Genomic DNA, 10,000 nt, shown 5'->3' with positions numbered 1-10,000 from the left:
CACTCGATCAAACAAAAAAGGGCATACGAACAAACAGAAACAGAAACGAGAAACACACACGGACACCTGCTCACCCGACTTGTTCCTCTCCCTTAGAACCAACTATGGCAAGTGTATCAAGTTTCTTCCAAGGTTCATTTTGATATCACGTGCAACAGGGTTCACGTGTGTGTGTCCCCGTGTGTGTGTCCCCGTGTGTGTGTTTGTGTTTACATCTGTGTTTGTTTATGTACCGGTTTCAGTTTGTTCTTAAGTTGGATACGTATATGTGTTTATTTGTTTGTGTGTGTGTTTGCATGTGGGAATGGCGTTGACAGTGGTAAGTCAACGATAATCAGTAGTAGTAGCAACAATGTTAGTAATAACAGTAAGGATGATGATAGGGGAGGCAGTGATGTAAATAAGAAGGGTGATGATGATAACGTTAATAACAACACCAATAATAATAGGAATAATAGTAATACCAATAATAACAGTAATAATAATAATAATAATAATAATAATAATGATAATAATAATGATAATAACAATAATAATAATAATGATAAATAATAATAATAATAATTAATAATAATAATAATAATAATAATAATAATAACGATAAATAATAATGATAATAATGATAATATAAAATAATAATAATATTAATAATAATAATAATGATAATAATAATAATAATATAATAATATAATATAAAATATAAATAATATAAAATAATAATAATAATAATAATAATAATAATATAATAATAATATATATAATAATATAATAATAATATATATTTATATATATATATATATATATATATATATATATATATATATATCAGACAGACAGACAGAAAGACAGACAAACAGACAGACAGACAAACAGACAGAGAGGTAGTCAGAGACAGAGACCTAAGCAGCCCCTAAACCTCGGCGTCTAAACGATGGTTTTCAAACGCGAAAAACCCGGGGCTGGCGACAGCCTTCTCCGAGGCAATAGAAGGGCCTTAAAGCTGTGTGTCTCGGGAGTTCCTTCCGTGAGAAAAGTAGAGATATTGTTGGGTCAGCGGTGACCTCAAGAGACACTCGTTTATAAGCATACACGCACATAAGGATCTATGAGCAAGTGTAAAAAGAACAACATGGTAAGGACAAGACATACGCACACAAGCCCATATATAATCAAGTAGACACGACCAAACACATGCATACAAATAAAGCAACACACAAAAACAAAAGCAAACGCACCGATAAACAAGAAAATGGTCAATGAAACACACAAATACAAAACTAAAAAGGACAAAATCACGACAGAATAACATAATAAATGTACCTCAACCTCAAGAGCCCCGACCAAGGACCCGACACACAAGAGGCCAAGAACGACGAGGAAGAGACACGTGACCACCGACGCAGAAGGGTGACTCTTCCCACGTCAAGAAAGGGTGTAATAGCCTCTAACGTGAGAGTAAGTGAGGTAATGAGCGAGGGGAGAAGGGAGTTGTATTGGATTACGAGGAGAAGGCGTCCCATCGTGAGCTGCCTGGAGGTGATTCTGTTCAAGGGCTAATACTTATAGCGAAGCGAGTGGCGACGGAGCCCTTGGCGAGAGAGGGAGACATGAAACGTGTAGACGAACGCTTATAAACTATGCAAAATGGCTATTCACGTGTAAATTCATACCTTCCCAAGAAACTCATATAAAAGGACATGCACAATGGTACGTGTTCTGAAAAAAGAGGAAATGTACCCGTGATAGAAAACATGTACTTGCACACGTACAGGTCAGATCACAAATATAATTACACCTCTGTGCTTGTCCAGGACACACATCATGGATCATACTAAGCCAAACATGCTAACATATCACCAAGCACACGCTCCCCATGGATTTACACAACACACACACACACACGCACACACACACACACACACACACACACACACACACACACACACACACACACACACACACACACACACACACACACACATACACGTCGCGCGCACTACCACACACACACAACCATATATATACACAAACACACAAACAAACACGACCTTACACCCACCCACGCCCACACTCGCCCCAAATTGAATTTTGCAATCCGCCCCAAAAATCCCACAGGGCAGTTTGCACAAGGCAGCCGACGGTGTTTGCAGCAATTAACAACGGAGTCATTTCCTTGTGCAAACATAGTCGCCAGAGTAAGGTTGCAAGGGAAGGGTAAATATCACGATTCGTTGGGGGGCTGCACGAGAGCAAGGGTGATAATTAAGGGAATAGGGAGAGAAGAAGAAGAGAGAGGGAATGAGAGAAAACAGAAGAATAGGCGGGAGGAAAAGAAAAGAAAAAGTAAATAGTATAAATCGGTGGATGTGTTCCCGTCCGCGGCTGGACGAGAGCATAGGGAGATAATTGAGAAAACAGAGAGAGGAGGAGAAAGAAAGAAAACGAATGGGTCCGTAAAGAGAGTAGGAAAAAATCATTTGAAAGTATGGTCATTAAAAAAAAGAAAAAAAAGAGAGTGAGAAAAAGAAAAGGAAAGTGAATAGGCGGAGAAAAAGAGAGAGGGAAAAATATTAAAAAAAAAAGTGTGAGAGTGAAAGGGTAATTGGGAGAAGACGAGGAAAATAGGAGAAAAAGAGAAGAAAAAAAATGTGATGGAAAGTAGGGCAAGTAGGACGTGGAGAGCGAATGGGGGAATGAGGGAAGAGGGAAGGAGAAAGAAAAGGGCGAAATGAGGCAAAGAAAAGAGGAGAAGAGGAGTTTGGTGCAATAAGAGAAAGCTGATATGCAACAAATGCTGTTGAACTAGATTGTAGAAAATATTAAGAAAAAAGGGGTAGATAAAGATATAGAATAAAGAGTATAGAAAGAAAGAGAAGAAATAAACGAGATGAGCAGATGAATGAAGAACAACTCCTGAGGAATAAAACGAGTAAGTACAAGGGAATAGTAATGATGACGAGGATGATGATAAAAATAAGGATATTAATAATAAAAAAGATAGTAATGGTAATGATAACACCAATATTGATAATGAAGATGATAATAATAATAATGATATTAAAAATACATAAATAAATAAATAATATTAATAATAATAATGATAATGATAATAATAATAATAATAATAATAATAATAATAATAATAATAATAATAATAATAAAATAATAACAATAGTAATGATGATAATAGTGATAATAATAATAATAATGTTAACAATAATGATAATGATAATGATAATAATTAGAATAACACTAGTAATACAAATGATTATGATAATAACATTAACAACAGTGGCAACACTAACAAAACAGAAAATGAAATAATTCCAGGACAGCGACAGAGCTGCTCGAACGGCGCAAGAGACCTAACGACGCCAACCCCAAAGCGCAGCCTTTCCACAGCCCCCCCCCCCTCTTCCTTCTCTTAATCCTCCCCCTTCCTCCTCCCTATAACCCCCCTCCTTTTCTTCTTCTTATCTTTCTTCCTTCTCCTCTCATCCTCCCTCCTCCTCCTCCTCGTCCGCTACTTAGCCTCCTCCTCCTCTCCTCCCCACCTCTTAACCCCTTCCTCCTGCTCCTCCTCTCCTTTCTTCTTCTCCTCCTCCTCCTCCGTCATACTCCTCCCCCCCACCTTTCCTCTCCCTCCTCCTTCACCTCCTTCCCTCTCCTGCCCCTCCGTCACTTAGCCTCCTCCTCCTCCTTCCCTCTCCTGCCCCTCCTCCTGCTAACCCCCTTCCCCCTCTTCCTTTTAATTGCCAGAGAAGTTTACACGAAAGCACTAACTGCCTCCGCATCTTTCGTGACTCTCTTCCGAAGGTTCTTCGAAATGCTACGTTGGTTTTCTCTTCTCCATTGCCCTTCTCTCTCTACTTTTTCTTTCATTCTCTTTACTTCTCTCATTTACTTGTGTCTTTTTTATTCCCCTCTTTTACCCTGATTTTTGTTATTCCTTTATCTTTTTTGCGCTTCCGTTTTAGTGTTCTCCGTTTTTTTCTTCTCTACCCTTCTTTCGTCCGTACTTATTGACACTTCTTTTCCCTTCTTCTCCCTTCCTTCTCCTCCTCCTCCTCCTCTCTTTTCTTTCTTTTTCCCGTCTTTCGCTTTTGTGCCCCCAGCCCATATTCATTCTTCTATTCTTCCTATGATACTCTTTCTTTCCCTTTCCTCCCTTTCCTCCTCCTTTCCCCTCTTCGCCTCCCCTCACTTCTTCCTACTTTCCTCCTCTTCCCTCTTCTCTCCCTTCTCTCCTCCCTTCTTCTTCCCCCTCCTTCCCTCCCTCCTTCTCCCTTCCCCCTCCCTCCCTCTTCCGCCTCCCGTGTCGACAAAAAGGCTGCTTTTGAGCCATAATTCAACGTCTCTGTCGACCTTAATGACCGAGCGTGCATCCTCCCTCCCACGCGGCGGAACTTTGAAGGCAAAGGGGGGAGAGAAGGGAAGGGGGGGGGGGTAAGGCAGCTTTTAGGGGAACTGAGTGACTTATTTTCCCGGATTATGTTCAGGGATAAGGGCCCGAGAACAGGGCTCCTATCGCGGAACTTCTAAGGAAAGTGTTTGTTCGTCTGTTCAGCTCAGTGGAAGTGGTACGTGTGTGTGCGTGTGTGTGTGTGTGTGTGTGTGTGTGTGTGTGTGTGTGTGTGTGTGTGTGTGTGTGTGTGTGTGTGTGTGTGTGTGATGTGTGTTTGTGTGTGTGTGTGTGTGTGTAGTGTGTGTGTGTGTGATGGTGTGGTGTGTGTGTGTGTGGTGTGTGTGTGTGTGTGTTAGTGTGAGAGAGAGAGAGAGAGAGAGAGAGAGAGAGAGAGAGAGAGAGAGAGAGAGAGAGAGAGAGAGAGAGAGAGAGAGAGAGAGAGAGAGAAAGTATGTATGCGTGTGTGAGATGTGTGTGTGCACATATCTGTATGTTAAATTAATCTTAGAATGTGTATACACATCTTCCTATAAGCCTATAAGTACAGATAATGACAAACAAATTTTTCGTCAAAAGCATTCTTATACATTTAAATATATAAGAATGCTTTTGACAACCATTCTATCTCGAACATTTCCTCTCTCCCGACATCCCCCTCCCCACCCCTCCCCTACCCTTTCCCCTTGCCCCACTTCCACTCCAAAAACAAGAAAAACGGAGAATAACGAAGAAGCAAATGACGAATCATCCACACGAGAAAACGAAAAAAAAGTCCTCCTCGTTTCTCAAAAGCGACAGTAACTTTTCTGCCACGTGGCAACAGTCTCGCTTTGCTTCCTTGATTCTGAGTTTTTCCTCTCTCTTACTTTCTCTATTTTTCTCTCATATTTTTCTTTGGTTTTCTTCTCCTTATATTTTTTTTCGCCTTCTTCTCTTGATCTTTTATTTTTCATATGTCTTCCAGCCTACTAACATACCTACTTAAAAGCTTTTTAACCGCCACTGCATCAGTGAATACCACACCCCGCGCAGCCGATTGATCTGCCACCCATTACCACACGAATATCGATTCTTCAATAACTAGAAACCAAACCGTTCTGTAATCCCATCGCCGAGACCAAACCGCCACGGCCCTCGTCAGCAGAGACCTTGATGGCAGCGGAATAGTCAGATTCAAGTTGATAGTGTTGGCAGATTTCCAACACTCCTTATGCAGACGGCTTCGGTTCCTCCTGCAACTGGGGGGAAGAGAAGGCGCGGTGTATTTCCATTTTTATTTTTATTTATTTAATTATCATTTACTTTATTTACTTTAAATTTGTATTTATTTTTTTCTTTCATTTTTTTTATTATATATATTTTTTTTGTTTTAGTTCAGGGATATTTTTTCCGGAGGGTGAGAGATGAATAGTCTTGTTTGTTAGGTTAGGAAGTTGGAAATTAATGATGTAGCATTTTGAACAATGTAGGGTTTTAAGAGGTGCCCGTAACACGCACACACACACACACACACACACACACACACACACACACACACACACACACACACACACACACACACACACACACACACACACACACACACACACACAAGCTCACATGCACAAAACTCATCGAGATATATATACAAATGGTGAGCCTACAGTATCCACGTCCTTATTATGAACAGTAAAGTAAAAAGGAAGTTTAATGGAATCGTTGTTTTTAGCATACCCCTATGTTATACCAAGAAAATTAAGTCGAGAATTAGCTCACGTCTTTTACCCCCCCCCAAAAAAAAAAAAAAAAAAAAAAGTTATTGACAATTTTCATCCCAAGGCGGTTAGTTCTAAGCGTTGTGTTTCTTCTGAATTTCTGTTATGTTGCTATGGTGTTTTTTCTTCGTCCATTACGTGTGCTATGTGGTGCAGCGGTAGCGATCTCGTCTAGCGATCTTGCTGGCCTGCGTTCAAATCCCTCCTTGTATACAGGGGGTAATCTAGAAGCAAAATAAAACAGACAGCTTGTCACACCAAGAATATCCATTGGAACAAATGGAATAAAACTGATTATTTACATTTCGCTTGTGAATGGCTCTTTCTCGAAATGAGAAAAAGAACGTAAGGCGGTATATACGAAATAAGTTCGTTTAAGATCATGCTGATATCCTGAATATAAGACACAGAATAAGATAAAAGACCAAAGCTAGTAATTGAAGCAACGAAGCACTGAGTCGGTACAAGCAAAACCGAAGGCAATTTCCACCATTTTAATCATATTTCAAGAAATTCTTTGGCGATAAAGACGCGAAACTGCTTAGCAAGTGGTCGTTGCAAGAACCTCCCTCGCAATATCGTCGTTCCAAGCGCTACGATGGACACTGAAATCAAGACTTGGATCAATGCAGGTAAATGTCACGGTAGCTGAGAGGATTTAAATGTCAGATCCTCTTTCAGACGACGAAAAAAAGCGGTGACATGACTTCGTTGCGTGATTACACTCACCGAGAACATATATGCAGAATTAATCTAAGATGAATTAAGATGGATTAATCGGGTTGGGGTAATCTCGCTTTTTTTCTTATTATTCTTTCTTTTCTCTTGTATCTCTCTCTCTCTCTCTCTCTCTCTCTCTCTCTCTCTCTCTCTCTCTCCTCTCTCCTCTCCCTCCTCCCTCTCCCCCTCTTCTATCTATTACTATCTATCTATCTATCTATTCGTCCTCTGTCTGTCTTCTCTCTCTCTCTCTCTCTCTCTCTCCTCTCTCCTCTCTCTCTCTCTCTCTCTATCTTCTATCTTCTATCTCTCCTTCTCATTCTCTGCTCTCTGTCTCCTCCTCTATTCTCTCTCTCTCTCTCTCTCCTCTCTCTCTTTCTCCCTCTCTCTCTCTCTCTCTCCTCTTCTCTCTCCTCTCTCTCCTCTCTCTCTCCTCTCTCTCTCTCTCTCCTGCTCCCTCCCCTCCCTTCTCTCTCTCCTCTCTCTCTCTCTCTCTCTTCCTCTCTCGTGCTCTCTCTCTCTCTCTCCTCTCTCTCCCTCTCTCTCTCTCCCCCTCTCTCTCTCTCTCTTTCTCTATCTATCTATCTATCTATCTATGTTTTTGTTCTTTTATTTTTATATTTCTCTTTTAAATTCGGTCAAACTAACTTTATGACAAAACAACTTCGTTACCTGTCGTTCCAGCGGCGATGAGTAGCAGAACTGTTCCATCGTTCCACCGTGAAAATGATTAGGCCCAGTGCTTTAATCTTCGCTCAGTCTGTCTCTGTGGAATTTGTGAAAGAGGAAAGTTATGGGGGAAATGTCAGAATTTATTTCACTGTGTAAACTGCAGTTAGTTTAGTATCTCACTCATTTTTACATAGTTCAGTAAGAATGTGCTGTGTAAATTTGCGAGTTGGTTTGTATGCGTGCTTAAATTCTCGTGTGTGTGTGTGTGTGTGTGTGTGTGTGTGTGTGTGTGTGTGTGTGTGTGTGTGTGTGTGTGTGTGCTATTTTCGTGTGCGTGTGTGCTTAAATTATCGTGTGCGTGTGTGTGTGTGCGTGCTTAATTTTTATTTGTGTGTGTGTGTGTGTGCGTGTGTCTGCGTATGCGTGTGTGCGCGTTACGTATATATACAATTCCCACACCTTCTCCTCATCCAACAAAGCCTTAACCGGACCCTCGGCCATCTCGATCTGCGTCCGGCTCTCGACGGAAGATCTCGAGGCCGCTTAGACGAGCCGAGATCCGCCAATATTTACCCGAACGTCTCTTGCTGAGTGGCCGCCCGGGTTGGCCAGGAATCGGGTCAGTTTATCTTCTCGTGGGAGGTTTAGCTTATTATCATTATTATTATTATTATTATTATTATTATTATTATTATTATTATTATTACTATTATTATTATTATTATTATTATTATTATTATTATTATTATTATTATTACTATTATCATTTAATTAGATCGGATTTTGTAGTCGATTGACCTGAATTGCTCATGCATTTTTGTTCAAACTGTCTGTCTGATTTGCCTTATCGTATTCTGTTTTCCGAACTTCCTTTTGATATCATGGTGTTCTAATGAAAATACTGTATTTGATTTATCATATTTTACCTTATCGTACTTTATTTACCTGCATTTCATTTTGCTCTACGCGATTTACCTTTTCTTAATCTATTCGACCCACTGTTTATTGTATTTTTCTTACTTCCTTAATCTCATTGTCTTTGATTATATACTGCAGGCAAAAACAAATAATAATAATAATAATAATAATAACAATAATGGCCGTAGCATATAATAATGATAAAAATAACCATAGAATCTTCCTGAACCATATAAGGTCAACAAAAACACACAAACATAATGATAATCTTTTCTATGCCTCTTTGAATATAATAAAGAGTTCGTTTTGCTCGGAATAAATCCCTCCACTTGATTCTCAATCCTTTGTCTAGACTCTTTACATAGGGGGTTGGCCTTTGTTATTATCATGATCACTAATATTGCGTCTATTATTGTTATTGTAATTATTGTTATTATCGCTATTATCATTATCGTGATTGTTTTCAGTATTATTATTATTGTTGTTATTGTTGTTGTTGTTGTTGTTACCAGTATTGTTATTATTGTTATGGATGTTATAGTTTCATTGTTAATGTCATTATTGTTATCATTATTATAATCATATTATTATACATTTATCAAATACCCCATTTTTAGTAAGTGAGATTGTGTTAGTGTGTGTGTGTGTGTGTGTATGTGTGTGTGTATGTGTGTGTGTATGTGTGTGTGTGTGTGTGCATGTGTGAGTGTATATGTATGTGTAAAAGTGCGTGTATGTTTATGTATTTGCGCCCGTATATATGTGTGTGACGCCGTTTTACGATTAATATTGGCATCTTTTACTCAGCCTTGATTCTTATGTCGCCATTGTTTCAGAGTGAACAAAAGAAAGCCGGTCGTGTCAACATTGCAACAGAACTGACTAATGGTATATCTTCTTGAAATGAATTGCCATGCTTCGGGCGAGGGATTCATGCTCTCGGCTTTCCTCTCTCTCTCTCTCTCTCTCTCTCTCTCTCTCTCTCTCTCTCTCTCTCTCTCTCTCTCTCTCTCTCTCTCTCTCTATATATATATATATATATATATATATATATATATATATATATATATATATATATATATCTGGCTATCTGTCTACTTATCTGTCTATCGATCTCTATATTTATCTATTTACCAATCGGTCTATCTATCTCTACGTTTATCTAACTTTATATTTATCTATCTCTATATTTATCTCTCTGTTCTATTCATCTATTTCTCTCTCCTTCTCTCTCTCTCTCTCTCTCTCTCTCTCTCTCTCTCTCTCTCTCTCTCTCTCTCTCTATCTATCTATCTATCTATCTATCTATCTATCAATCTTTCACTCACTCACTCACTCACTCTCTCTCTCTCTCTCTCTCTCTCTCTCTCTCTCTCTCTCTCTCTCTCTCTCTCTCTCTCTCTCTCTCTCTCTCTCTCTCTTTGACATATGAATACACTATTAAACGGTCATCATTTTATTGGGTTTATACATTATGGAGGGATAACTATGGAATGAATTCAGTATTTCAGTTTTAGGTGTAAAATGAATT

The sequence above is a fragment of the Penaeus monodon genome, chromosome 11 (assembly GCF_015228065.2).
Source record: "Penaeus monodon isolate SGIC_2016 chromosome 11, NSTDA_Pmon_1, whole genome shotgun sequence".
NCBI classification, from domain to species: domain Eukaryota; kingdom Metazoa; phylum Arthropoda; class Malacostraca; order Decapoda; family Penaeidae; genus Penaeus; species Penaeus monodon.
Note: the sequence above shows the minus strand (reverse complement) of the source record.